At 47.7% G+C, this 27,957-nt stretch overlaps 1 long non-coding RNA gene across 2 annotated transcripts; it reads right to left on the bottom strand.

The window, feature by feature from the left end:
• Nucleotides 1-17: 17 nt before the first annotated feature.
• LOC103673780 lies at nucleotides 18-27,887 on the bottom strand. 2 transcript variants are annotated; one of them, XR_005835592.1, is made up of 11 exons: nucleotides 21,539-22,543; nucleotides 21,145-21,404; nucleotides 19,661-19,978; nucleotides 17,519-17,542; nucleotides 15,841-16,010; nucleotides 14,844-14,933; nucleotides 11,253-11,341; nucleotides 10,506-10,608; nucleotides 2,702-2,824; nucleotides 820-1,169; nucleotides 18-57 (listed from the first exon to the last, which is right to left on the bottom strand). It is a non-coding gene; the product is annotated as an uncharacterized LOC103673780 (long non-coding RNA). The 2 variants fall into 2 exon arrangements; XR_005835591.1 differs by lacking the exons at nucleotides 11,253-11,341; nucleotides 19,661-19,978; nucleotides 21,145-21,404; nucleotides 21,539-22,543 and adding exons at nucleotides 25,608-25,743; nucleotides 27,384-27,887.
• Between the last annotated feature and the right edge of the window lie 70 nt (nucleotides 27,888-27,957).

The following is a 27,957-nucleotide window of genomic DNA, read 5'->3' as shown; positions in this document are numbered from 1 at the left end:
CTCTCCTCTGCTATCCTCTCCCTCTCTCTCTCACTCTGTCAAATGAATAAATAAAATCTAAAAAAAAAAAAAGAGAGAAAACATCAGTATTTCAAAGAAATATTAATCAATCTTTTGATTAGCGAAGAAGTGATCCTTCCTGGGGTATTCAAGAAGCCCTATGAGAATGTGATGAAAGTTCTCGATCCTCTACCCCCCAAAAAGGCACAAAAACACAGCATTTCCCCCAAAAGTTGAGAGGTTTTGTGCATCTCTTAAATCTCATTGGTGAACCCACCCCAGGTCCCCGCACCACACCCAAGGGGTCCCGAGGTCAGAACTCCTCTGCAGAAAAGCAGTCCTGCCTACAGCAGCTCTCCCCTTGTCACACAGTAGCTGGAGCTCCTTTGAGCCAGAGTCCTAACTATCTCCTTCTCCAGGTACGGCCTCCCCTTTGTGCATATGTCAAGGGTTTTTCTCAGAATGATGAAACTGCCTGTTCCAAAGGAGTCGCAATACTCCTGGCTTACAGAACACGAAATGACAGGGTTTCTATAGTCTCCCCCTCCCATCAAGGTAAAAGCTAAATACACGTTCTTGAGCCCAGCGTTTTTTTGGCGCAAAGTTTCTGGGACTCATGGCTCAGGAATGGAGGTTCGGCCATGGCTCGGGAACGGATGTCAGAGAAGTGTCCTGTGCCATGACTCCACACCCTGGTCTGTGTTTTGCTCTTGGGATCACCATCTTTTCCCACACAGGGACCCTCTGGACATACATCCCCCCCAACCCCCCGCAGCAGCCTGGAGCCATCAGTTTTATTATGCTGGTTTAGATACTGACCTCTCTCTCTAGATGACACGCTTTGCAAGAACAAAGGCTACGTTTATTAATCTCAGCATCCCCGTGGCCAGACTCACTGAGTGCGGCCCCGCAGTGGGTGCTCAGTAAATGGTTACGGGCTGACGATGAATAAATGGTTCAGTTCACAGAGTTACATCTTCTCTGGCTCTTGTAGAGGAGACTGAGAGGAACTTCTGCTCAGCAAGAGCCGTCAAACTCTTGATATCTGGAGTCCTGTGGCCAGGCTGTGTTCCTTCTTTGCTGTGTGACATGGGGCAAGTTGCTTGACCACTCTGAGCCTGCAATATTCTCGTCTGGCTAATGAAAACGATAACCTTATGGCACTGTCCCTGTGACGGTTAAGCAAGAGAACGCATATTAATACGCACTTATTAGCAGTGGTATCGTTATCATTGCCCGTGCCTGTTAACAAGCTGGCAGATTGGTTCAGCCACCCACACCGGTTTGTATGTTTCAGGGTCATGGACCATTCTTCAGCCTGTCTTGGGGTCCTGAGGAGGATGTATGCAGACTTTTCAAATATGGTGGGGCACCTGGGTGGCTTAGTCAGTTAAGCATCTGACTCCTGGTTTTGGATCAGGTCACGATCTCAGGGTTGTGCGATTGAGCCCCGTGTTAAATAATTAATAAGTAAATAAATAAATAAATAAATAAACTCTTCAAAAACCACTTTTCAAATATTGTCACTAATAGTTTCTGCTCTGTCACTAAAGTTCTCTGCCTTTAAGCTCAGCCTAATTCCTTTGGGGTTCCCCGGAGCCTGGGGACTGTAGAGCCCTGTCCTCTCTGACTCCTCTTGATTAAGTTTTCATCTGTTTGGAGGCAGAACTGACCTTCCACCTCCAGAGCCCCCTTATCTGCAGGACTAGGCAGGAGAGGTGGGTGGATACCATCTGGGCCAACAGGGACCCTATTGGGGCACCAGCCTGAATCCTGGATGGTCAGCCCTGAAAGAACCCTGAGAAATTGTGGGTTAGCTTCTTGTTCAAATGGGGAAACTGGGTCAACCCCTGGTCACTGAGCTTAGGTTGGTGGCAGGGGAGGACTCGAACTTGACTCCTCAATTTGTTACCAGTACCCACGCTTTAGGTCCGAGGCACTTCTCACAGAACTGGTCAGTCATTTGGAGTCTAGTGGCCTTATAAACTATTTATTAATTAACTTTATTATTAAAAAGTTCAAAACTACTAAAAAGTACAAAGACGACTATTATAACCACCATCGTATCTACCACCCAGAATTAACAGATGTCAACATGGTCATATTTGCTTCAGCTCTTTTATTTATAAGAAATAAAAAATTAACAGGCTCACGGCTTTAAACGCTGCCTGTGTGCTGGTGACTGCCAATTTACATCTCCAGCCCGGCCTTTCTTTTGAACTCCAGCCCCATGCTTCCGGCTGCTACTCAACACCTCCACGTGGATGTCTAACAGCATCTCAAACCCCATCCCTGTCTCACCTCCAACCAGATCCCTCCTTGGTCTTGGTCTCGTCTCCCTCCACCCCTGCCATCTGGTTTGGGCCACTGTCGCTCCCCAAGAAGATTTAGCTCGTTTCTTACCTGGCCCCCTTACATCTTCTCTTCCCTTGTCCTGGACCCTTGTACCATGTTTTATTATAAAAATACTGCAGGGAAAGTCCCCATTCGTGTCTGTACATCAGTATACAAAACTCACTCATTCCTGGAAGGATGGCTAGGGGGTAGGGAGACAGTCACTCTCCCAAGATCTTATACTAATTCATACTGCCTTGAGCAATTTCTGAGAGTTGCTATTTCCCCACTTCCTCCTCCAATGCTTCCTGTATTCAGACTTTGACATGTTTGCCCATCTGGTAAGTGTGAAGAAGTATAATGGTACCTTGCTGAGGTGTAATTTGCATGTCCCCGCCTCCCAGCTTCATCGGCCATTAACCTCCAGATGGTGAGCCATGGTTTAATTGTCCTCACACTGATGGTGCACTTCTCAGCAGTCTTTCACACTCTAGCAAGAGAGAGCATAGTGAATGTTACGGGCAGCAGTCATTTGTACATGGTTACCATTCTGACTCTTCCATCTCCCTTATCTCTGTGAACCCCAACTATAAAATGGGGGTCATTTGGTCTACTCATGGAGCAGGCATTTAACATACAAGTGCCCGAGGAATGGTAGATATTAAGATTTTGGGTTTGCCGTGGTGTGCTATGTTTATAGACAGCTTGATACGGAGCCGGATATACCTGGAGTTTGGCTTCAGTGCTTTGGCAAGGCATATCACCCTTCCAAACATCAGTCTGTTACCTTTAAAAGGGAGATGATAGTAACTGGAAGGAGCGGGACAGGAGATGCTAGGATAGAAAAGTCAAAGGAGCAGTAGGAAGCTGTGAAGAACGTAAAGGGCAACTATATTTGTCACAAATCTGTTTCACAGCCTGGCCTGGAAAAAAGCATGGCACAGAGCGGTGACAGAGCCCCAGACCCTGACGGGCTGGGCTTTGGGGTGGGAGGCTGGTTGAGAGGAGGAGGGGCAGCACCCTCCTTCCCCATGCATTATTACTCCTCCCCTGCTGGGCTAACGAGATGCTTCCTTCTCTGTGATCCAAGTTCTGAAGATCTTATCATCGGGAAGAGGTTCTGTAGATCTTCATAAATGCTAAGGTTCTTCATATTTCCTTTATTTTTTTCACATTTCCTTTAAATATACGTTTCTAGATATTTGTTCCAACAGCTAAGGTAACAGTGGGTATCTGTGTGTGTGTAAGAGAGAGACAGACAGACAGAGACAGAGACTGAGACAGCTGCACATGCCAGGCAATCTGGGGCCGTTCTGTCTCAGGATAGCTCCAAGAATGCCTCTTCCCTCCCATCGTAATATACATACACGCAGAACTCTGTTTTCCTGGCCCCCGCTTCCATTCACGGAGCCCAGGTAAAGTACCCCACAACCAGCGTGTGGCCAGCCTCCAAGGACTTGGGTCTCAGCTCTGTGGATCGTAAAAATGAGGCCAAGGCTAATTAGGAGCCACCTTGCTCGATGCCCAATCCCCTGTGTGCTCGGCAGATGTCACAGACTCTCCAGAGCTTGTGCTGCTGGTTAATTACAAAGGACTCCAGCTCCAGGGCTGTAATTCAGTACCCACTGGGCAAGTGAAACCCTCCGCTTTGCACACGGCCCTAGAGGAAGGATGAGTAAGGCCAAAGCCAACAATTACAAACACTCATTGCCCCCAGCAGCAAAGTGGCTGGCCTGGGTTGGCTGGCAGCCCAGATTAGGGCTATTGAGATGGGGCAAGAGGCTCACGACTGTCCATCCATCCTTCCTTCGTCCTTCTTCTTCCTACTTACTTCCCTCCTTCTCTCCCTTCCACTAATCATTCAGGGAACATTCAGGGCCTACTGTGCACTAGGCTTCAGGTTAGCCCTCTGGATGGGGCAAGTGAGTCAGACACAGGGCCTGGTCAAGGAGCTTGCTTTCCAGAAGGGGCGATACCTATGTCAATAGCTGTCAGAAAAAGAGAAGGCGAGCAGGACGTAGGGCACACAAGTGCGGGGTGGCGCTAGAATGACCCTAAGAGTGAGTAGCTCCTTAGATTTTGTGCCCGGGTACCTCACTTGCCTTACTCTGGTCTCGGCCCTTCATTTCTCCCAGTCTAGGCAAGCTCTGAGCTCCTCATGGATTGTGCAGGTTTTCACATTGTGCAAGTTCACAGCCCCGGGGGTTCATGGAGGTGTATTACAGGGGCTGCTGAGGACGGGATGCCAGGTCTCATTCCTCCTCTCTTCCCCTACTTGCCCCTAATGGGGCAGGGGCGCCTGGATGGCTCGGTCCGTCAAGAGTCTTGACGTGGGCTCAGGTCCTGATCCCAGGGTCCTGGGATCGAGCTCTGTGTCGGGCTCCCTGCTCAGCGGGGAGTCTGCTTGTCTCTCTCCCTCTGCTTGTGCTCTCTCTTTTTCTCTCAAATAAATGAATAAAATCTTAAAAAAAAAATAAGGCAGCTGCTCTTTTTGTACTCTGTTTTGTCTTGTGCATCCCACCCATCTCCTCTCACATAATAATTGTATCCGGGGTCGGGATGGTGCTGCCGCTAGAACCAGTGGGAAAACCATTATAGCAGCTTTGCCTTCCCGGCTGGTGGACTTGCCCGAGGGAACAGGGGGTGCTGGCAGATCTGCACCCGGAATCTCAACGGGAACCCTGGCCCAATGCCCTTCCTTATTTTCCCTCTTTTTTAAAATTATTATTCATATTCTGAATGATCTAAAAAACAGGTAAGAATAGAAAGTCAAACATGGAAACTTCTAGTGTTAGCAAATATTAAGTCCTATTCATTTCAATGACTTAAAGAACAAAACAAAGAGGGTGGAAACCTCCCACGTAAACTTCCCATATCTTGTTCCCACCCCACCACCAAACCCGGGAACTAATTTCTCGAAGTGTTTACCATGCCCACGCATGTTTTTCTACTTTCACTACATATATATGTACCTATAAAAATTACATGGTCTTGTTTTACAAGTTTGTAAACCTCATATAAAACGGCATCATTCTCCATGTAGCCTTTTACAACTTTCTTTTTTTGCTTTTTTTTGTCCAGCATTTTGAAATTTATGATTTTAACTGCTTTATAGCATTCTATTATAAGACTATTTCAAGTTCGATCCTTTCCCCTGTCGATGAGCATTTAGACCTTCCCGCTTTTCCAGTATTACAAATATCGCTGCACTGGACGGCCACATGGACGTGGTTCCTTGTGTGACATGTGCTAGAGTTTCTCCGGGGGTAAAGCTGGGAGCAGACTTGCTGGATGGAAGGTCATGTGCTTATTCTACCTTCCTAGAGAGTCCCAAATTGCTCACCAAAAGTTTACATGCCTGTGACCAATGTCCTCCCTCGAGTGTCCTTGTCCATGTCCTTGCTAACACTTGATATTGTCAGACTTAATTTTCATCAGTCTGACAGATACAAAATGGCATTTCCCTGGTTACTGATTTTCCCTAATTGCTACTGAGGCTGAGCAGACTATCATCAGATTTTTGGCTATTTGGATCCCCTCTCCGTGGTCCAGTATTCTTGCTAACAGGCTGCATTCCACGATAGCTCAGTATGGCATCGCACTAACTGATCTGACTTTAGGACCAGTTTATACCACTTTCTTGGCCACTGGCCTGTCTCTGTCTTTCCATGTTACTGGGTTTTTTGTTTTTGTTTTTGTTTTTTAAGATTTCTAATTTATTTATTTGTCAGGGACAGAGAGAGAACATAAGCAGGGGGAGGGCAGGCAGAGGGAGAAGCAAGCTCCCAGCTGAGCAAGGGGCCTGATGCAGGGCTCAATCCCACGTGACCTGAGCCGAAGGCAGACGCTTAACCGACTGAGCCACCCGGGTGTGGTGGTTTTTAATAATTACTGGTTTTTAATAATTTCCCCATTCAGAGGGCTCAAAGTGACCTTGGGGGATGAAGAAGATGAACATCCTGGTATGTTCCCAGGAAGGACACTCAGGGGCAGGTGGGGAATGGAGGGAGACACGGAACATATCCTCAGCCTTTGAGTTCTCTGCAAGCAGTCACTCAGCCCCCCTGGGAATGGTCAAGTCAGAGAATTCATTTTAGGCTTCTGCATTTTATCCCCTTCGTTTAGAAACCCTTCCTTCCAGTTGAAATGTATTTATAGTGAAGGGTTCTGGATTTGTCCTGTAATGCCTCTCAGGAATACCTGAAGAAAGAGAGAAGCAGAAGAACTGGAATTAAGATAATTCTAGAATGCCAGGGCTGTAAGGGCCATAATGTGGTCTAAACACCCTCTCAATCCCAAACCCATTACAGATAGACAGCCTGAGGCTCTGAGCAGGGAAGTGCCTCGCCTATCATCCCCACCCCACACCCCAGGTGCAGATCAGCTGGGTGAGGCGATGCACTGAGGAAAAAAACCTCCCCGGGCTTTCGAAACCTTCACCTCCTATACGGACTATCAAGTGTGGCCATTCTCTGAACCACCTGCTTGGATGAAGCAACCGCTTAGGGCTCCACATGGTGCCACATGCCTCACCCAGGGGTACAAAGAAGGTTTTATGGTATAATTGGGGAGCCGAGATGCCCAGAGGAAAGACCATTGGCGGGCATCACAGAACCATCTGCTCGGGCAGTGAAATAGAGCAGGGTGTCTGCCCTGCGCACACTTCTCCCCTCCCTGTCTTCTCTCACTCTGCGTTTCTTCCCCTTCATGTCCTCTCTCTTCCTCCTCTTCTCTCATTCCCCTCTGCCTTCACACATCTCACTTTTTTTCTTGTTATCTTCTCTCTCCTAAGGCAAGAAGACCAGCCTGAGACTCAGGGCAACGGAGTCCTCTAAATTCACTCGCTGGTATCACTCACTCACAAGGGCACTTCTCTGCTGGGGGCCTCAGTTTCCCTGAAACGCTGAGGAGGTGTCCATAGCTAGATCACTGCTCAGGCCCCTCCCCGCTCTGTTCTGGGTGATGGTAAAGAGACAGCTGTTAGGAAGATGCCTGATTCTATGATTTCTGGAGGGGCGACCCCCTCAGCGAAAGTCCCAGAAAAGCAGTTTGTATTTAAAGCATTCGGATCAAAGCCACTTTTTCGAGAAACTTCACTGATTGTTCATTGTCTGCAGGCACTCTTTGGCCGTGTTTTCCTCCAAAGATGTGGGTGGGAATACAGCAGCTCAGGACCTGCAACCCCTGCGGTGAGCTCTGCCAACAGCAGGCTTGCCAGACCTCCAAGACCTCCGGCGCTTCTTCCGGTTCCACAGTCTCATTGGGGGGTGGAGGGGTGGTCTGCGGACTTTTGTCTGAACAGGTGTCTCAGGGAGAGGGACCAAGCCTGCAACCATCCAGCCCCTTCCCAGCTGTCCAGGTTCTGCTAAGAACTCGGGACCATAGTGCACTACTTAGTCAATTTGTGGATCACTCCAGGATAAATAGATGGTTCTCTGAAGATAATCAGATCGTTCGCAATTAATGTTACGGAGAAAAAACAACAACAACAACAACAAAACCAAAGACAAGTGTTTGAGGGTTGTGGAGGAGACTAATGAGCCACTGCAGTCATTTTCTGTGTGGTAGAGGGGTTGATGCCAGAGTTGGTCGCCCCCTCAGACTGACCTCCTGTCTTCGTGCAGCTCAGGTCTGGGAAGCCCAGCGTGAGAATGGGAGGGGTGGTCACGACCACCCGGCTGGGCACGAAAGCCTGGGCGGGCTAGAATTCTGGACCAGACACAGGTCTGTGTGAGCCTCAGATGGACATCGAGGCTGCCATCACTTTGATTCCACCCATCTCGCTCTCTCTTTCTGGCCTGGGGCAGGCCATTTGACCCCCATGTCCCTGCCAGTAAAATAGGAATAATAACACACCCTTCTAAGGCTGCCTCTTACAAATAATTGGCCAGTTTTTGCAGGGCACTTTGAAGAAAATTGCTGTGAAGATGCTCTGCCGGTCCTGGAATTTTCCTTGGTGCAAATATCAAACACACAAGGATGGCCAATGTTCTGATTCTGGCACTTCCAGCCGAACCATTTTCCCCAATTCAGCTGGGAGAGAGAAAGACGGGGGAGGGGCTATGATCACAGCCTGGGCCTGCCTGGAATATTAAAGACAAAACCCTGCCTTTGATGCCTGCCTGCAACGCTTGTTAATTTTAATAGGAAGCGAGCAGAGGCGGGAAGTTTCTGCCTGGCACAGGAAAACAGGCTGAGGCCAAAGAGGATTAGTGTCAACTCAATTTGGATCTTGTGTGGCTTTGAAGTCCTTGGCCCAGTGCTGGACAGAGTTAAAGGACAACTCCTAGATGTCAGCAGGGTGGGAGGCAGGGGGCTGGGAAAAGTGCAGACCTAACGGGCCCCTTGCTTCTCAGCTCAGCCAGGAACAGACAGCCTCTGTCTCATTTTGGGAAACACCTCGGAGTCAACAGTCTCTCAAGCTGGGGAACTTGTGCGGAAGCATCGGATAGTGGTCTCCAACTAACGTGCATGCAGGGACTAGGCAGTTAACTCCTAAGAGTGAAGTAAGCGGATTGTATGTAACAGGGAGTGGTGGGGACTGTGGCAAACACAGTAAGCTTCAGTTGAATATTAAGATTTGGAAATTAGGGTCTAATTTTGTAAGCTCTTTTCTAGGGGATTTATATGAGAAATGTATTGCATTTCATAGGAGACATTGAAAATCTGAAGTGTGTGTGTGTGTGTGTGTGTGTGTGTGTGCGTGAGAATGATTACAATTTTTAACTACTGACCAAAGTTGTTTATTATTTTTAAATACTCTTCTCTTGAAAAAACACACTCATAGGCCAGAGCAGGCCATGGGGCCCTGTTTTGTGACCTCTATCTTGGAATTGTAAAGCTTTGGGGGTCCAAAATTGCTTAAAATTCACTGAGGCCTTTGGTTACTAATTTTTAGAGACTTCGGACCAGTCCTTGGTTGAAGCCATCAGAATCACCCAGGGGGAGTCTTTACAAAACACAGTCTGGGGGGGATTCTGAGGCAGTGAGCTTGGAGTGGGAGTCAGGGAGGGTCTCATATTTTTTTTGAACTTGTCAGTTGATTCTGATGTGCAGCCAGGTTGGGGGAATGGTGATCTCATCAGTTCCTCTCAATGATTTTTCATCTTTTTTGAGTCATAAACCCTTTGGAGAAGCTAAAGAAACTTATCAACACTTTGTATAACGAAAAAAAGACGTTCATCCAGAAAAAAGTTTACATACAGTGTCAGAGGGTGTGAGTACTCTCCCACTGAAAAAAGTTTACATACAGTGTCAGAGGGTCCGAGTACTCTCCCACTGAAAAATGTTTACATACAGTGTCAGAGGGTCCGAGTACTCTCCCACTGAAAAAAGTTTACATACAGTGTCAGAGGGTCCGAGTACTCTCCCACTCACAGCCACCAAGTGAAGAACCTCAACAGTACTTGATGCTGGAATCCCATGTACAAGAGTCATAAAAATGGCTTCCAGGGTCTCACTTGTACTCCTCCAGTGACAGGGAGCTCATTACCTTGGTGGTAGCCTATTCTTTTTACAGGAGCATTATTAGCAGAGTTTTGTGGGTTCTTCTGTTTGTTTGGTTAGTTCTTGTAGTTTTTTTTTAAAAAGATTTTATTTATTTATTTGAGAGAGAGAGAGAGAGCACGCGAGCCTGCACGTGTGCCTGAGGTGGGGAGGGCAGGGGGAGAGGGAGAGACAGAATCTTAAACAGACTCCCTACTGAGCACAGAGCTTGACATGGGGCTCAATCCCGTGACCCTGAGATCATGACCTGAGCCGAAATCAAGAGTTAGACGCTTAACCGACTGAGCCACCCAGGTGTCCCTGAAGTTTCTTAAACCAGTTTTTATTCTTGGCTCATCCTATGTCTTGGGGTAGAAGACATCATAAGGTCCTCTGCCTGAAGTAGGTTGAGAGGTGGCTTTTCTTTGCCTTAAACACCTTTAAACTTCAAGGGAGACTCTCCTTTTCCTCATAGTTGAGGTTGGGTGTCCATCATCCCTCCCTCTCTGCATCCACTCTGGGACTTTATAGATTTAATTCAAGCCAAGCCTCTTTGTCTGCATCTGGAGGAAACCTCATTTTGTACTCTGTCATCCTGCTGTCTCTTTGATGGCTTTGGTCATCTGTCCTTGCCTGACACATGTATCTGGGTTTGAATGCAAACACCCTGAAGTGTTCTCACTTACCTTTTATCCCAGGGCTTCTGGAAAAGGGAGCACATGTGCCTGCAAACATGGGCCTGAGTGCATGCCACAAGGAAGCTGGGAAAACGGCATCCTCTTATCAACCCTGCAGGAAGACAGGAATGACTGGCCACTTGTCATTGAATGGACATCCAGTGGGTCTGGCAGGGTCCCACTCAAGCATTCATTCACACATTCATGCCACAAATATTTACCAAGTTCCCAAGGGGCGCCAAGTTCTGGGCTGCATGCTGCAGACAGAGCAACCAATAACACCAAGCAAGTTCTTGCCCTCCAAGAGTTTGTATTTTAATAGTGGAGATAGAAGACTAGCAAGTAAGCCCACCTATGAATAATGACGAGGTGTGATGTGGCATGGGAGATAACTCTAGATATATATTAAGGGAAGCCCAATTCAGACAGAGGAAGTAATCCTTCCACTGAGAGTTGTGGAGTAAGGGTGTTCCAGACAGACAGAACAGCACACACAAGGGTCCTGTGGCTGAAAAGAGTTTGGCTTTTATGAGAAACCCAGAAAAGGCCAATACAGTTACAGAAAGTAACTAAGGGGGAAGAGACAGTTCAAGAGCTTTGATTCAAATGCCGAGAAGGTTCAGTACGTTTCATGAGTGAGTGAAGGAAGCCAGGTCAGAGACAAGAGGGAGCACTGGGGGCTGTGGCAAGCTGGCACACACGTGCCCTGTGTAAATCAAGGAGGGAGCCACCGTTCAGCTCCGGCTAGCCTCACACCTGTGGTGCTGGTATCTGTGAGTCCAGTGTTGCCAGGCCTTTTGATCTTGCAAGAGAATCCTCAAATTTCCATTTTTCTACAAAATCTTCTATTTAAAAAAAAACAAAACACGGAGATCATCACATGTTTGAGGGCCAAATGTGGCCTGCCTGGGTGCTGCCTCATTATAACCCCTGGGCCGGGTAAATCCACAGTAGAGAATCAAAGAATTGTAGAGCAGAGAGTGTCCCCACATTCCGATAGGTAAACTGAGGCCCTAAGTACTCTCAGCTTCCAGCTCTTGCTCTAATGGGTAGTTTCCTGAGAACATGAGCAGTCTTTCAGGCTGATATCCTCTTTGGGCCCCAGGCAAGAACTTAACCATGGGGCTCAGTTTCCTAACTTACAAATAGGTACTTTGAGGCCAAGTCTGGCGGCTGCCTGGGGCCACAGCGTGTGGGGGTAATTAGGGTTTGTAAACAACTTTGAAGCTTCTAAGAGTAAGTATCCAGCAAAGTTCAGAAGGGGATTTCAAAGGGCTTATTTCTTCAAGCACCACCACTGTATCTGTCCCAACCTCTCCCCATCTCCCGGGGGCTTTACCCAGGAGGGAAATGAACAGGTGGCTGCCCTCTGCCGAGGGACTCCAGAAAGCCCCTCCGTACATTCATGTCTCCCTACCAACCTGTTCTTTCCTTCCCCCCTTTCCGTCCCCCTTTTCTCCCTTGCGCAAACACGCCGTGAGCCCTTCCAGGTGCCAGTCGCAGTGAGTCGCAGTGAGTCACAGCGCCGGCTCTAGGCATGCAGCCTGGCGACTCCTGCAGCCCAGGGAGTCAGAAACCACACGTGCAGCGCATGTGACAAGACAGAACCTTCAGACAGATGGTCATAGGAGCAAACAACATCTGAGGGTTCAGGCCCCTCACTGCCCCCCTCCCATCCTAAATAAGTGAATGCTTCAGCTGAAACCTGTAGTCAAGCAGGAGTTAGCCAGCGCAGAGTGGAGAGTGGGGGGAGAGAGTCTAGGTAGATGGAGCTTCCACAATCAGGGGCGGGAGGAGGGATGTAAGGGGGCTCCAAGTGTTCATACACCTGAGAGATGCCCGCTGGCAGGGGCCTCAGAGCTCTCGGGACCAGGGGGAGAAGAATTCCTGTCCCCTCAAATGTCCTTCTAGCTAGACTAAGAATCAAATTGACTCGGGACAGATTAATAGGAGAAAATCAAATTTAATAGCGTAGCGATGGGGGAATCCGAACACACGTGCAAATTCCAAAGATGGCCAGGCAAAATGAAGCATGTATGTCATCCTGAACCGAGGGAGAAGTGGGAAGGGGCCTGGGACTTCAGAGTGAAAGAACGCACTTCACGGGACCATAAGAAGAAAAGCAGATGTTTGCCCTGCCATATAGATGAGTCACTCAGATAAAATTTAGCTCTGGTAATAACCCTTATGCTGTAAAAGACCCCCAATTCAGAGTCTTCTAGGTAACTGGAGGAGGGGCAAAGTTTCTCTTGAGCCCGCATGGTCTCAATCGCTTTCAGCTCAAAATAATCTTCATGCCAAAGTGGCCCATCTCAGGATGACCTGTCCTCGCCCCCTAACAGAGCCCCAGGCTGAGTGGCGGATTTGATCTAAGGAAGTGGACGGGAGCCTGTTCACAGGGGGCCTTTGGAACAAGGGCAAGGACTGACTGACTGATTTTACTTTTTAACTGTTTACCCTGAAGGTAATAGGGTAATAAAAAGTTTCTGGATGTCAACCCAAAGGGAAATGTTAGGATTTGATTGCATTTTTTTTTTTTTTAAGAACTCAGTGGTTATTTCCTTGGGTTGATCTTCTCAAAGGAAAAGCCTCGCGAACGAATCCCTTCTAATTCTGTTCTTCGGTGATCTCCAAATCCCCCTTCTGCACATCTTCTGTGTCCCAAGACACCAGTTCCTTATCTGGGCAATAGGTACTCTCGTAAATCCACATTTGCAAGGAGAACACTGGCCCCAAGAGGTCATCTGCTAAGGTCATCCAGCCAGGAAGGGGCAGAGTGGGGATCCGAACCCCAGTCTAGCTGTTTCCAAACCCTGGGATCTGTCTACAAGAAGGGCACGATCAAGATAATGACCTACAACCCGGCGATGACCCACCTCCGCCAGGTCCCGAGGCAGAAAAAGCCCCTATCTGTAAAGATCTTCCTGCAAGTGTTGGATGGAGAAAAAAAAATCCCATCTCTAACGTCAGCCTGTGTGTGGAGGTGGTTCCAGGGGCAACTTGGAGGAGCAGCAGCTCTGCTCTGCCTGCGTTTGCATACTAATGAGGCAGGGACGCCAGTGGCTAATTAACGAGGGCCTGACCTCCAGGGTTCTCAGGATGCCAGCTTTTGTCCAAGTCTTTTCTCCTTCAGAGAACACTGAGCTGGTTCCTGGACCGGATGCAGCACAAAAGGGCCTTTCAGGGCCTCCTTTGAATAAAGTGTTCTGTTCCCACCACAGCTTTTTAAAGACTTGGGGAGAAAACAGAAACCCGAGGGACTAAGAAGTTCTGTTCTTCAAGGCTGGGCAGGCGGTGCACTGCGGAGTCCCAGGACAGGACTGCCCTGGGCCAGGCACCGGCAGCTGGCGGCTCAGAGAGGGGGCGGGGGTGCTGGCCTGGGCCTGGGCTGAGTCACGTTCCCAGCTCCCATGGTAAATTATCACCCTTGGTTTACAGCTAGTAAACCCAAAAGAGGACTGGAGTCACTGGGATGGCTCTGGTCCAGATGCACCAGGAGATACAGATCCTATTCTTTGCAGGCCCCAGAAGGGTCCAAAGAGGGCTCAGCCTGGGATTAATGTGTGGGTTTCTCCATAGGAGGGCTATCTGTGGTAGATTTAGACCATTCATATACATGCAGGGAGAGATGACAGAATACAATTGGCTTTTAGAGTAAGTGATAAGATACTTATCTATGCTAACAATAATAGAAATGCAAATTAAAACTACAACCAGTATCATTTAAAAAAAATCTATCTGATTGACAGAGATCCGAAAATGTGAGGTGCATGCTTGCGGAGGCAGTGAGGAGACAGGCATCGCAGCCTGTGGGCCAACGGCAGTAGCGTCCACAGCGGGGAAGGCGTATGGACTTCCACGGAGCACCTCCGCTTGTGGGAAATTATCCTATATATTTATTTACACACTGTGCACAAAGAAGTGGGTGCAATTTGTTGTAATTCTGTTTATAAAAGATTGGAAAAGAACTAACAGTGCGTGACAATGGGGATTGGTTCAAAGAATTCTGACACATCAGTGCAATGGAATTCTAGGCAGCCCTTAAAAATATGAGGTAGCCCCATATGTCCCCATCTAGAAGGACTGTGAAGATACACAGTGTTTACAGGAAAAGCAGAATGGTGTGCACAGCAAGGTACAGGATGCCACCATTTGTGGGGGGAAAGTGGGAAGAGGCTACCTAGACATCCACATTTGTATATGGACTGAATACATCTGCAAGGAGAGGCAAGACACACATAATGGTGGTGGTCACCTCTGAGAGGGGGCCTGGCGAGCTGAGGGTCAGCTCAGCTGGGAGGCGGACATACACTGGAGGCTTGTCTATAGTATTTGAATTAGTTTTACCTTCGGGGTGCTGGCTGGCTCAGTTGGCAGAACACGTGCGTCTTGATCTCAGATTTGTGAGTCTGAGCCCCACGTTACGTGTAGAGATTCCTTAAAAAAAAAAAACAAAACCAAAAAAACCACACTAGGGTGAATTACTTTTGCCATATTACTTTTCTAAAAGGAAAGAAAGGAAGCGAAGAAGGGAGGGAGGCAGGAAGGAAGAGAGATGGAGGGATGGAGGGAGGGAGGAAAAAGAAAGAGAAAGGGAGGAAGGACAAAGGAAGAAACAAAGTGTAGAAAGGCAAAAAGAAAAAAAAAGCTCATTGGCAATCCTGCCACACTAATAAGATTTTGGCTTATGACTTTCTATTGTTTCTGAATTAATTTCAAAGTTAAAGAAAATTCACAAGAATGATACAAAGAACTCACGCATACCTTTTATTCCAACCTGCATGTTGTCACATTTCTCTCTCTCTCTCTCTATATATATATAAATATATTAATCATTTGAGACTAGGTTGTCCCTTTATTGCCAAATACTTCATTATGTATCTCCGGAAAACAAGGATATTAATTTACACAGCCATAGTACAATCAACACAGTCAGGAAGTTTCACGTTGATGCAGTCCTATTATCTAGTCTACACCAATACTCTCACTCATGTGCTTGACTGCAATTTTTTCCTTCTGCTCCAGGATCTGCTCCAGGGCCACAGGATTACATTGAGCCGCCATGGGTTTTTATCCTCCTTTCATCTAAAATATCTGCCTCTCTTTTTCTTTTCTTTTTTTTTTTTTTAAAGATTTTTTATTTATTTATTTGACAGAGATAGAGACAGCCAGTGAGAGAGGGAACACAAGCAGGGGGAGTGGGAGAGGAAGAAGCAGGCTCATAGAGGAGGAGCCCGACGTGGGGCTCGAACCCGGAACGCCGGGATCACGCCCTGAGCCGAAGGCAGACGCTTTAACCGCTGTGCCACCCAGGCGCCCCCTGCCTCTCTTTTTCTTTCATGACCTTGACATGTTGGAGGGGTACCGTCCTGTCATTTTGCAGAACGCCCCTCAGGGTTTGCCTGATGTGTCCTCAGGCGTAGGTTCAGTCTTGGCCGTTCAGGTAGCAACCCCGCGGATGTGATTCTGGGTCCTCAGTGTATCTGGTCAGCACGCCCGTGATGTCACTGCATCCTGTAATTGGTGTCACACATCCATTTTTAAAACATAGAAATTAAATTACATTCAACAAGCTACTTTGTAACCTTTGTCCCTCCCCAGTGATATGCTGTGACCATCTTTATTTTAAAATTTATTTTTATTTATTTTTGAAGAGATAATATAGTCAGATGGTTCAAAATTTAAAGGCAACAAAAGGGGAAGCAGTGAAAAGTCTCTCTCTCTCCCCTGAGCCAGCCCTGCAGTTTTCCTTCTCTGAGCAACGACGATTCCCTGGTTTTTGTGTCTCCTTTGGCTGGTATTTTATATACGCATCTGATGAGAGGCCAGTGCGGCCAGTGCGTGGTGACCATCTTAATGAGCAGCAGGCAGAGGGGTCCCCATTCACATTGTTGTTTTAGGAGGGTGGCCAGAGGCCTGCAGTATCCCAGGATCTTTTAAGATGCTCCTTTTTTTTTTTTTTTTTAGATTTTATTTATTTATTTGAGAGACGGGGAGAGAGTACATGCACACATGGGGGGGGTGCAGAGGGAGAGGGAGAAGGAGACTCCCTGCTGAGCAGGGAGCCCAATGCGGGGCTTGATCCCAGGACCCTGAGATCATGACCTGAGTGGAAGGCAGACACTTAACCGACTGAGCCACCCAGGCACCCTGAAGAGGCTCCTTTCGTTTCTTCTAGAAACAGACAGGTTTCTCCTGGAGCCCAGCCTGATGGATGAGCTCAACCTCCTCGCTCAGGGCTCCTCTGCCCCAGGAATTCCTGCCCTGCTGAGACACTGTCACCACCACAATCCTCGCCCAGTCCTGTCCTGCCTCATTGCCTGTAACTGTGGGAACAGGCCCTTTATATGCACAATGTCATCTTCAAAGTGCTTTTGGCTTGTTAATTGGCCACAATTCACATTAAGATGACTAAAGATCCCACACATGCCCAACAGGGAAGGGCTGATGTCACTGGCCTTGGGAACACCTTGCTGGCACCTCACTGTGGAGAGGCCCCCAGCGGCTCTGAGTGATAGCCAGTCCTGGGAGAGGACCCCGGCTTTCCCACTTTACTGCATCTCTGGGAGCCTCAGTTTCTTTGGTCGGTGAAATGGAGGTGATAATAGGGTTGTCAGGAGGCCTCATCATATGATGTGGCTGGTGCGGGGTGGCTCTCCGTAAATGTTGGTTCCCTTCACACTTGGAGTCACTTCCTCCACAGGGTATTCCTCATCATCTTTCCTCTAACCTCCAGAACATTCCATACGTTCCTCTTTTAACCCTGATCCCTTCTCTGCCTTGTATTAGGGTGAACTGTGCCCCTGCTGCGTCCGTTAAGTCATTGAACATGGGGCTTACGTGCAAGGCATCCTTACGCCTCTCGGCAGGAAGTCCGGGGCCGGTGTGAAATTCAGTCAACGTGTGTGCCCGAGAGGCAGGACCAGCACTGTACAAGAACAAAGGGCCCTAGAGCCCCACTCTGTGGGCGCAGCCCCAGTCCCGTCATTAATTAGCTATGGGACCTTAGGTGAGCTACTTACCTCTTCATGCCTGGGAGTCTTGACCTGTAAAAGGGGAATAATTAATAACAGCACCAACATCATAAGCTTGTTGCAAAGATTAAATAAGTTAATGTGCACAGAACAGTAGCTGCCACATGGTAAGAGTTTTATAGCTGTTGGCTCTTGTTAGACCAGCATCCATCAAAGGCCCTTTCTCCTGGTGTGGCCTCCATACATGTTTGTTAAGCTGAACTGAAAAGACAGGATCCCCCATTCCGTCCTCGCAAATACACACACTTGGCAGGTTTTCTGAAATGCCACCGTTCCTAGTTCATTCTTGGGAGTTCAGGTATTCTACCTTTTTAAAAATGCGAATGTTGATTTCAAATGATAGTCCAACACTTTCTGTGTGAAAGGCTTTGTACAGGAATACCGCTCTGAGGCTGCTCTCCAAGCATATCGTTAAGGGTAAGGAGCAAAATATAAAAGCATGTGTCTAGTGGGCTACCATCTATGGAGGGAACAAAAACTAGGGAGAAAGGTTTATCTGGGAAGAGAGGACTTACTTATGCAATCACAGATCGTCTTCAGGAGGAGATCCAGGAAACTGGTCTCAGGAGGGTCTCTAGGGAGGGGATCATATGGCAAGTCCTATGGGGACTTCCTTTTCATTGTATATTCTTTAAAAATATATTCTTTTGTACCATGGTAAAATATACATAACTTAAATGTTACCTTCTTAAAAAGATTTTATTTATTTATTTGAGAGAGAGAGAACAAGCGGGGAGAGGGACAAAGAGAGAGGGAGAAGCAGGCTCCCCACTGAGCAGGGAGCCCAATGCGGGGCTCAATCCTTGGACCCCGGGATCATGACCTGAGCCGAAGGCAGACGCTTAAACTGACTGAGCCACCCAGGAGCCCTAAATGTAACCTTTTTAACCATTTGTAAGTATACAATTCAGTGGCATTAAACACATTTACAATGTTAACTAGCCATCACCACCATGTCGGGAACTTCTTCCTCATCCCATACGGAAACTATACCATTAAACAATAACTCCCCATTCTGCCCCCTCCACACCCCCCACCCCTGGTGACCTCTAGTCTACTCTGTCTCTATGTATTTGCCTATTCTTGTGGCTCATGTAAGTGGAACTATACAATATTTGTCCTTTTGTGTCTGGCTTATTTCACTTGGCCTAATATCTTTAAGGTTCCTCCATGTTGAAGCATGGAGGCAGTCCTTTTTAGGACTGAATATTGAATGAATATGAATTTTACTGATTTATCCATTCATCTGTTGATAGCTACTTGGGTTGTTACCCCTTTTTTTGCTATCGTGAGTAATGGTGTACAAACACTGTTGGACAAATACACTGTTGGAGTCCCTGTCTTCAATTCCTTTGGGTATATCCCCAGAAGAGGAATTTCTGGATCATACGGTCATTCTATGTTTAATGTTTTGAGGCATCATCCTACTGTTTTCCACAGTGGCTGCACCATTTCGCATCCCCACCGACAGGGCACGAAGGTCCAATTTCTTCACATCTTTGTTATAAACATATCCTTTTATATCTTTTAATTTGATAGGGTATCAAAGTATTACCACTTTAATAATATATTAAATATTCCAAGAAGCCAGCATTCTAAAGAGGTGAGGTGCATAAGTGGACAAAAGAGTGATGATGAAACAGGCAGCAGGCCTGTATTTAGCAGGAACGCATGACTGAGAATCCAGATTGTTGAATTCGAGTATTGATTCTGCATTATGTTGGCTGCATTGTCACACCCCCTCTTTGGGACGTGGTTTCCTCAGAGGTCAGATGGAAGTGTTGCATGAGGCCCTCCTGAGCTCCCTTCCTGCCGTAGCTGCCAAGGAGCCCACACAGAGAGGTCCTAAGAGCAGTGGGGACAATGCGTCCCTCCAGGTAGATTCCTGGTTTGCATCTCCCACCTCCCTTGCCTGCTGGCTTCCACTGGCTTAGGTGATGCAGGAGACCGGAGGGAGGGAGGAGAGCACGGTGGGGGTCTTTATTGCTCAGCCCCCTCCTTGCGCTGCCACCTCAATGAAAGCAGCTCCAGCCAGGTGCCCCTTCGCTAGGCTCCTGAAACATGGTTCCCTCCCCTGGGGGAGGCTTAGGAGTGGTGCGTTAGTTTCCCAGGGCTGCCATGACAACATACCATAGACTGGGTGGCTTCAACAACAGAAATGCATTCTCTCACAGTTCTGGAAGCTAGTGGTCTGACATCAAGGTCTCTGCAGGACTGGTTCCTTCTGAGCGCCATGAGAGGGGAATCTGGTCCATGTTCTGCCCTCGCTTCCGGGGTTTGCTGGCCATCTTTGGCTTGAACAGCATCGCCCTGATCTCTGCCTTCGTCTTCATGTGGCATCCTCTCTGTGCGTCTATGTCCAAATCTCCCCCTTTTGTAAGGACACCAGTCATGTGGACGATGATCCCATAATGACCTCTCTTAAACTTGATGATCTCTGCAAAGACCCTTGCCAAATAAGGTCACATTGTGAGGTTCTGGGGGTGAGGACTACAACATACCTTTTTGGGGGGAGAAGGGACACAATTCAGTCCATACTGGGTGGTCACAGCTTCCGCTGCTGCCTCCTGCCATTGTGTTGGTTTCCCAAGTCCTGCCCACATTTCTGTAAATAGTCCCTTGGTTCAGTTTCTCACAATCCTGATTGAGAATGTGCCTCTGTGTCCTGCAGGGACCTGTCAAGCCTTAGCATCCTGGCCAGTTTGCTTTTGCCTTATTCTTCAAAAAAAAAAAAAGCCCTGATCTTTGTTTCCTGGTGTTGCTTCTGGAGAATTCGGCAGGTAAGAGGAAGAACTTCTGTGTGTGTGTTGGGGGGGGGGTGGAGTTCAAAATACATCGCATCTGCAGTCTCCTTAAGCAAGAAGTCATGGTAAAGTGTGTCCACACACTCCAAGGAAGCCTTGAAGGGTCCACCTGGCGGTGTTCAGCATAAAGAAGCTATGGAAGGATGAGGCTCCATCACTGAATACCCAAGAAGCTGACACGGGAAGAGTCAGGAAGCCAATCTGTCTGTTTCTACAGAGAGACTGATATGTGGCTCAGTACAGTATCATGAGTAAGGGGTTATTTATGTAAGTTTACATTAAAAATATATAATATAAACAGATTTATGTAAATAACATAGAATAAGTAAGAGATTTCAGAGAATCGTGTGAGTTGTGGGCAGTCATGGGAAGTATTCAAACAGGGGCTGGATGGTCAAAGGCCGGGGCGGCCGGGGCTGATCTCTCCCCTTTCCTACTGGGAAATGCCATGATCGTAGAAACGGGACTTGGAATTTCTTTAGCCTGCTCTGCCCCCTGAAAATATGGGGCTCATATCTGCAAAGCTGCACGGGGCTTTCAGCTACAAGAATTTATACCACGGTAGAAAAACTCAAACTTCCAGAGCAGGTGCCCCAGCCGCTGGCTTCCCACCCAAATGGGTAATTACTAAAGCTGAGTCAAGCCTCAGCCAGCGTCTGATGCTGCCCACACCCAGGTACGGCTCCAGGGGGCTATAAAGAGCACACTCCTTGGAAACTGGAACAGACTCCAGCTATCGGCTTTGATGTGCACCCTGGGGGCAGGCTGGGCTGGGAGCCGGTTCCTCTGCTCCTTGGGTGCTGGGCTTACCTCTTGGGTGCCGTGGTCTCCTCTAATTTCAAAATCATTCGAAGGTTCCCGGTCCTTGTCTGGCAGAGACGGCTTGTCGCTGCCAGCAACAACTCTGGTCACGCCTTCCGATCGATATCATTTACTACTGTGGGCTTGGCAGGTGTTGATGAAAGCAGGAGTTTTTCATCAGTCATGAGTAGATTTGTAGATTAAAAAAAAATCACATCAGTTACATAGGTATTTCAGAATGAGAAGCTTATGCTTCAAGCCAGAGGATGCTGGAAAGAACATCAACAAAAATTAATCGAAATGTGTTTCTTTGAATGAATTGTTTGGCAAGGCTATTATATTTGAATCCTGCTAGACCAAATCTTTTCTTTATTTTCCTAAAGAGTCTTTACATACAACTTACCCCATAGGTCTTTACATAATTGAAGACGTGACGCACAGCATTGCTTTATTGTTGTTTATTAAAAAAAAAAATGACGTCCCGGTCCTCCTCTGTGTGCAAATGGTAATCCATTCCCCATAGCTTCTTTTCTTCGGGAGTCTCTGGCTCACCCAGAATCATATTCGGAATCATGTCCAGAATCTCAGTCATGGTCTTGTGAGTGTCATGGTGCAAAACAAGAAAAAGAAAGAGGCACCCCTTCTCACTGCTTATTAGTACAAAACCATACAATCTCTCTTGAATTTGTCAGTGGGGAGAAGTTATGTAGGCCAATAGTAGGAGGTGAGAGAGATAAAGCAGGGTAATGAGAGAGTGAGCCTGGGGGCTCAGCGTAGGCCTCTCTGAGGAGGGGGCCATTGAGTTGCCATCTGATTGACAGATGGGAGCCAGGTTGACAAGACCTGGGGGCAGAGCATTCCAGGTGGTGTGGTAGGTATATACAATGTGATATTGATTTATTTGAATTAGACCATCATTCATTCATCAGATATTTAAAGAGTGCCCACTAGGCGCCAGGAACTGCTGAAGGTGCTTGGGTGATGTTAGGCTGGAGAGGGCAAGAACGTTGCACAACAGTCCCGGTGTCTTTTGCCCCGGCTGCCTGGCTCTTACTCCTGGGCTGGCGTCTCAGCCTCCCCTGCAGAGTTGGCCTGCTTTACTCCTTGACGCCTGATGAAAGGCGCCTGACCCAGGACTTGGCCTGTGGTTCTCCAGTGATGGACAAATCTCTCTGACTCAGGCATTCAGGATGAGGAAGTTCATTTTTTCAGCAAACAGAAGTCACATTCTCCATGATCAGTTCTTCCAAGGGATAAAGTCATATTTCTGCTTCTACCTGCCTGACTTCTACTTCTCTCTCTTTCTCTTTAGGTGGGGGTGGGAGGGTTGCTAGTTACTGGGCTCCCCTATCAGAAGTGGCCACCTTCTGACAGGGGGGCCACCTGATAGACACCTGCAGAACTTGGATTTGAGTGTGGAGAGCCAGGCAAAAAACAAGTAAAGAAATAAATTAGCTATTCTCAGAAAGAGATAAACGCTTTGAAGAAAATCAAGCAGCTAGGGGGAGAGAGAGAGAGCTGGGACACAGGGCAGGCCTCTCCGAGGAGAGAGGTATTGAGTTGAGACCTAACTGACATGTGGGAGCCAGACTTGACAAGTTCTGGGGGCAGAGCATTTCAAGTGGAGAGAGCTCCAAGTGCAAAGGTCCTGAGGTGAGGTCACACTTGGTGTGTTGGGATGGTTCAGACACTAGAGCTCTGTAGGCCAAGTTAGGATTTTGGATTTTATTTACTGTGTAACGGGAAGCCATTCAAGGGTTTTATGTATGTGACTTAAAAACTGATTAAACATTTTTTAAAATTTCAGTTTCAATTTAGATTTAAAAAAATTTTTAAAAATCTACTTCCTAGAGGCTTAATTTACATACAATAAAATTATTTAAAATGTACAGTTTGAAGAGTTTTGACAGATATATACATCTATGTAACCACCACCACAATCAAAAGATATAACATTCATACCACCCCAAAAAGTTTCCTTGTGCCCCTTTACAGTCAATTCTACCCCCCATGACCATCCCGATCCCTAGCACTATGCGAGACTGCAGACTCTTCATCCACCCCCCTGATGGGACCATCTTACATCATCACCGTATGTCTGTCAAAAACATGACACTGACATTGGTACAACATTAACCCAAACTATAAACTCTAGTCGGACTCCCCAGTCTTCTCTCTGATGTTCTTTTTCTCCTCCAAGATCCAATCCAGGATTGCGTTTCCTAATCTCGTGTCCTGAATCTCGTCCATTCTGTGACAGTTTCTTAGTTTTTCTTTGCTTTTCATCATCTCGGCAGTTTTGAGGCATACTGGCCAGGTGTTTTGTAGACTATCTCTCATTTTGGGTTATCTCTTGTTTTCTCGTGATCAGACAGGGCTTACGGGTTTCAGGGGAAAGTACCACAGAGGTGAAATGCCTTGCATGGTAACGTGACTTCACCTCATCCATCTTGATGACCTGGTTAAAATGGTGTTTACCAGGTTTCCTACCAGTTTGGTGACATGTGTGGGCGGTGGGGGGTGGGGTAGAAGAAAACTGGAGTTGAAATTAGTTTCTGCATCTGTAAAATGGGGACAATATTACCTATCTCATAGCGTTATTGTGAGGATTAAGGGACATAATAACACAAGTAAGGAATTTAGCATCTGGTACATAGTAGGTGCTCAACAGGTGTTAGCTTCTGCTATTACTATGAGCAGTAGTGGTGGTACATTTTCTCCTGTCTACCTTCCAGAAGGAGCAGTTTCTGGTTTTTTATATGTGACATGCTGCTATGTAAGTGGCCCGGAATAGGATTCTTCACTTCCTCACTGCTCACATGTGAGAAATGGGCTAACAGGACCCCCAGATGGACAGCCTCACTCCCATCGCCCACGGCACACCCATCCTGGAGTCAGGTGATGGGGGTCAGGTGACGAAGGGTTGAAGGAGGGGCCCCCTGGAAAGGCTGCTTGTGCAGTGTTCTCACAGAGCTGGACCCTGTGCTGCCTGCTCTGCTCCAGTGGTCTCTGGCCCCTGCCCCTCTGTGTGTTGGGGAGAGATCCTAATGGCCATTCCCCTTAATTGGGGGTAAACTTAAGACCGGGGTCCTTTATAGGTAGGTTCTGGGGCAACAGGGTGGGGAGGGGCTGTGGATCTGGATCTCTGAAATTCACAGACATCCTCCACTCTCACACTACGTTATTTTATTTTTTTTAAAGATTTCATTTATTTATTTATTTATTTGAGAGACAGAGCACAAGTGGGGGCAGAGGGAAGTGCAGAGGGAGAGGGAGAAGCAGACTCCCTGCTGAGCAGGAAGCCTGACGTGGGGCTTGATCCTAGGACACTGAGATCGTGACCTGAGCCAAAGGCAGACGCCCAACTGACTGAGCCACCCGGGCGCCCCACACGATACTTTACTTTAAAGTGTGTGTTTAGGGTGCCTGGGTGGCTCAGCTGTTAAGCGTCTGCCTTCGGCTCAGGGTGTGATCCTGGCGTTCTGGGATCGAGTTCCGCATCAGGCTCCTCCCCTGGGAGCCTGCTTCTTCCTCTCCCACTTCCCCTGCTTGTGTTCCCTCTCTGGCTGGCTGTCTCTCTCTGTCCAATAAATAAATAAAATCTTAAAAAAAAATAATAATAAAATAAAAATAAAATGGACTCCTTCCGCATGAGGTGTGGGAATCTGCATAAAAAAAATAATAAAGTGTGTATGTTTATTACAAAAGTACAAGCTTGCTGTGAGAACAGCAAACACCACCGTGCACAAAAGAAAAGTCAAAAGTCCTCCTCCAGCCGGCCCCCTGCCGCAGCCCACTCTCCAGAAGTCACCTGGTAACTGATAGCTGGAGGCCTTCTGCCCAGAGGGGCCCTCTCACGAGGCCTGCTCCAGGCCTGTAATTCAGAGTCCTGAAGTGCACGAACCTCCGTTCTTTACACCTGCACACCCTCTAGTGGGGCTGCTTCACATAGCTTCACACAGTGAGGTGAGGACATGGAGGGTGTGGGAGAGGGCAGGTGTGGCCCAGGGAAGTCAGCATTCCAAGTGGGGTCTCACCTAGTTTCCACCAGACCTTGTCTAGCTAGGTGGGTTTTTTCCCACCCCCGGGGCTGAGAGGGAACCAGAAACAATGCTACTAGCTAAAAAAAAGAAAAAAAGAAAAAAAAAAAAGACACCAAATTTATTACAGTAACGACCTTACCAAGTCAAAGGCAGCCTTCTCACCAAGAGGGAATCATAAAAAGCTCATAATAATCATAATAACCGTTTATGGGAGCCCTTATTAAGGCAGGGCATTGTTTTACTTATATTAATTTGTATAATTATCATGACACTCCCCAGAAGAGGTACTCCAGATATTTCTCTTTTCTAGAAGAGGACGCTGGTGCTTGGGAAGTTCACTGCAGGAGACAGTACGGTACATGCAATGGTTCATAGCTCAAGGCCCGGAGCCAGACCACCTGGGTGTGCCATCCTGGTTCTGCCACTTACCAGCCATGTGACCTTGGGCTTGGGTGGTCCAACCTCCCGTGACTCAGTTTCCATTCTTGTAAAATGGGGATGATGATAGAATCTGCCTCAGAGGGTGGCTGTGAGGATTAGGTGAGTAAGTGTGTATGTCAAGTACCTGGCACAGAGAAGGCACTCAATAAATACGAGCGTAAGGATTAAATGATGGGCCCGAGTCTCAGTGCGTGACTGATGGCGGAGGGATACGAACTCAGGTCTTCATACTTCGAGACTTGTAGGCTCACCCACTAGGTAATGCTGCTAACCTAGAGTCCACCAGCAACTCCCCACAAGTCCTGGGTCCTCAGGAGCCCCAGGTCTCACTAATGTGAAGATGACAGTGGTCCCCTCGGAAGAGCCAGTGATTCCAGCAGGATCACCAGAGGTAGAGAAGACTCGGACTGTTGGTAGGAGAGTCATCTCCGGGCCAGCCTCTCCTGGCTGTTGTTCCTTTCTCCTTGCAGGAGAGCCTCCCCAAGTCCCCTTCTCTGATTAGTGTTTGTCAAGGAGAATGGGGATTATCTAGCCTTCTTTTTTTTTTTTTTTAAAGATTTATTTATTAATTTATTTATTAGACAGAGACAGCCAGCGAGAGAGGGAACACAAGCAGGGGGAGTGGGAGAGGACACTATACTGTCCTCCTAGTGGAGGAGCCTTATGTGGGGCTCAATCCCGGAATGCCAGGATCACGCCCTGAGCCTAAGGCAGATGTTTAACGACTGCGCCACCCAGGCGCCCCGATTATCTACTGTTCTGGTGATCCTTGCTGATCCTAACTAGGACGTGATCTAAGGACTCAAATAGCTCCAGCATGGCGAATAATGTGATTGCCAGGGGACCCATGAAAGGGTGGCTACCTCCTAAATGTGGGAGCAGACATGACTGTCTGGGGTGGTGACATCCAACCTGTCTCCCAAGATGGGAGGGAGTTATGAAGCGAGGGAAGGACTTTCTAGGCAGGCAGAGGGCCAATGTGGGCAAAGGCAGGGAAACTAGAGACAGCAATGAAGAAGGGATCGAGGTTGAGGCAAGACAGAGGTGGCAGAAGAGGAAGCTTGCAGAGGCCAGTGGTGGTCAGAATTTGATCTCCATAAGCTGTCAAAGTGCTTGAACTTTCTTTGGTTGAATCTGGGGTGTCAGTGAAGAGTCATGAAGGGAGGAGGTGACAGTGGAAAAGTTTTGTCATCTGTGGAATGGGCTAACAATAGCCACCTGCCTCACAGGGTTATTACAGAATTAAGTGAGCCGTTCCACATGAAGTACTTAGAAATGGTGGCACGTAGAAAATGAAATGTTAGTGATGCTGCTGCTGCTGCCTGTAATGTCCTGTTAGGAAGAGAAACTATAAAGGTGGAGGCCACCAAGGTGGTCCATAGAGTGAGTGAGGCTTTGCTGGGTGGATGGAGGCCAAGGCCAGCCTTACATGGAAATCCAGTAAGCCATGGACTTGTCTGCCTGCTAAAGAGTAAAACCCAAGCTCCTTGGTGTGGCTCATGGCCTCAGGTGATGTGACCTCTTTCTCACTCACTAGGGTCCAGCCACGTTGTCTTCTTTCTGATCTTGGAACATACCCAACCCGGGCCTTTTCCTTTATTGCCCCTTTCCCCGCATCTTCTAATGGCTGCTGCTTTCTTGTCATCAAGATCTTAGATCAAATTTCTCCTGAGAGCCTTTCCCTGAACCCATCCATCACAACAGCCTCATGACCAGAAAAAATGATCTTATTTGCTTTCATGTGTAAGGTTTGTTGTCCCTTACCTCCCCTAGGTTGTAAACTCCACAGGGGCACCAATTACACCTTCCTTGTCCACCACTGTTTTCATAGGTCCTTGAACACTGCCCGGCATAGGGAGACTGCCTGAAAACTGAAGGCCCAAAATGATCTCTGTTAGAGATTCATTCCTTTCAAGCTGTTTGTGGGAAATGTGGCCTGTCAAGTTGGGATCAGCATTAGCAAAGTAGATTCAGTTTGCTGACAACTTTGTGGAGGTAGACTCTGGGGGTGGAGGGGAAGGATACTTCACAAAACAAATTAGTTCCGATGGACGAGGGCAGGGGGACAAGCCAGGGCATTTTCTGCTATGAGGCTGTTGGGGAACTGCTACGAACTGTGGTGTCCTGACGGACGACAGAGGATGTGGTGGGGCAGAAAGGGGCTGGGGGAACTCAGAGGTAAGGCCTATCAGAGGGGCTGCAGAGGGCCATTGTCTCAGGTCTTACGTTCCATCAAGGTCCTCAAATTTAGTCTTATGACATGATCTCCAAAGGAGGTTACACCTAGTCACAGACAAGACAGAAGGCTTTAAGAAAGATGCTCATTTGTACAGCTGTG

This window comes from Ursus maritimus, unplaced genomic scaffold (assembly GCF_017311325.1).
Source record: "Ursus maritimus isolate PB19 unplaced genomic scaffold, ASM1731132v1 scaffold_19, whole genome shotgun sequence".
Lineage (NCBI taxonomy): Eukaryota > Metazoa > Chordata > Mammalia > Carnivora > Ursidae > Ursus > Ursus maritimus.
This window is presented reverse-complemented; position numbering and strand designations above follow the sequence as displayed.